This window comes from Cherax quadricarinatus, chromosome 1, assembly GCF_038502225.1.
Source record: "Cherax quadricarinatus isolate ZL_2023a chromosome 1, ASM3850222v1, whole genome shotgun sequence".
NCBI lineage: Eukaryota > Metazoa > Arthropoda > Malacostraca > Decapoda > Parastacidae > Cherax > Cherax quadricarinatus.
In genome coordinates, this window is record NC_091292.1 from 14,589,907 (window position 1) to 14,591,838 (window position 1,932).

Consider the following 1,932-nt stretch of genomic DNA (forward strand, 5'->3'; position numbering starts at 1 on the left):
CTAGGTGAACAAGGACAGCAGCTGTTTTAGGGAAATGTACCGAGGATTGAACCACGGATCCCAATATGTGGTCTGAGTGCCCTAGTAGTCGAGCTGTGGAATATGTGCTTTCAAATTATTGTGTATGTACAGTAATTTGAAAGTTATTATTATTAAAATATAAATAACAAGATTCAAGAGACAGGATCCCAGTGGAAATAAGTCACATTATTTATTTTATTGGGTGCTCTCCTTCCAAGAAAATGGAACTGCCGTCTCCCTCCCTAGACCGAACCTGATTACCTCACGTTCTATGGGTGCAAATACTGGAATATACCTTTTTTTCAACCCCTAAATAAATATAGTTTGGTAAGTTGTGGATATAATAAAATATATACCTTACCCCCCCCCCCCAACAAATGAAAAAAAATGAAAAATGCAATTATATTCTTGTAAAACATTAAATGTTTGTGTGTTTATTTAGGCACAGGTACATATACCTGGAGATACCTGGAGAGGGTCTCAGGAGTCAATGCCCCCATGGCCCAGACTGAGACCAGGACTTGATTTGATAGGTCTAATTTATGTATTCAGTCCTGCTGAGCACTTCCACTCTTGTTTTATCATATCACTGCCCTTTTCGGCAATCATAATAGTAGGAGCATTTGTAATGCCATTGGTAATAAATGGCATAATGGAGGCATCCACTACTCTCAGTCCTCCCACTCCACGAACCCTCAGTGTATGATCCACCACACCACAAGGATCTGAAGCTGGTGCCATCCTACAGCCCCCAGTAAGATGGTAGAAACTTGTAGACATGTGACGTACATAGCAAACCCAGTAGGAATCGGAACCGTATATTTCACCAGTGCACCCAGGGAGAGGCTTATCTTAAAACTTTGCTCCGAAGTTGTGGATGAAGGCTGAGGTGTTGCCCATCGCCAAGGCAACCTTTATCCCTTTAAGAAGGGCTTTGACATCATCTGGATGTGACAGCTGAAGATCAATATTTGGATGATCATGAACATTTGTTGACTTAAGCGTGATGGTTCCTCTACTCTTGGGTAGATCAAGGATGGGTCTGATACAGAATCCTTCTCTTCCCAATATTTCACCCATGTACTCTTTAAATTTGATTTTATCAAGTCCCCAAAAGCAATAATTTTATGCTGGTCTGCCGACAAATACAACTACAAATAATTGATTCATTTTCTGCAGTATACAGGTAATGTATTTCACATGTAGTAAAATATGTATTGTTGGGCACAAAAGAAAACCACTATCATGCGATGCATTTCGGGCAAACTAATCCTAATGTTCCAGGTTACTTAAGAACTAGACATAGATTATTAAGTAGTAGTTCTTAATGCACAAAAACAAATCGATAACAATGAACAACAAAACATTTTAAAACGTATGCATTAATACTTCAAATTTAATTAGTTATCTTTAGCGACTTTTCATAGACATACGAAGAGCATTTGATACAGTGGACCATAACCTATTGCACCTAAAACTTGAACATTACTGAGTCAGAGGACATTCTCTCGATTACTTAAAATCTTATCCTAGCAATAGAAACCAGCACGTACACACAAATGGCGTTAACTCCACTACACAACCTGTTTTTGTTCGAGTCCTATAGGGAAGTGTCCCTGGCCCACTTCTCTTTCTCATTTACATTAATGACCTCCCAATCGCATCTAAACTCCTTAAATCCATTTTATTTGCAGATGGCACTACTTATGTCTTCTCTAACCCCAACCCAACTCTACTAACAGACACTGTTAACGACGAGCTACAAAAAATATCTACTTGGATGATTACAAACAAACTTACTCTCAATATAGACAAAACCTACTTCATGCTGTTTGGAAACAGAGCTTCAAATGTTCAGCTTAACATATCGATAAATGTTTCCCCCCATTTAAAGACGCACAGAGGGCAAAT

General features: G+C 38.8%; 1 pseudogene; it reads right to left on the reverse strand.

Annotated features, from left to right (window-relative positions):
• Positions 1 to 561: 561 nt before the first annotated feature.
• LOC138852782 (glucose dehydrogenase [FAD, quinone]-like) lies at positions 562 to 1,101 on the reverse strand (annotated as a pseudogene).
• Between the last annotated feature and the right edge of the window lie 831 nt (positions 1,102 to 1,932).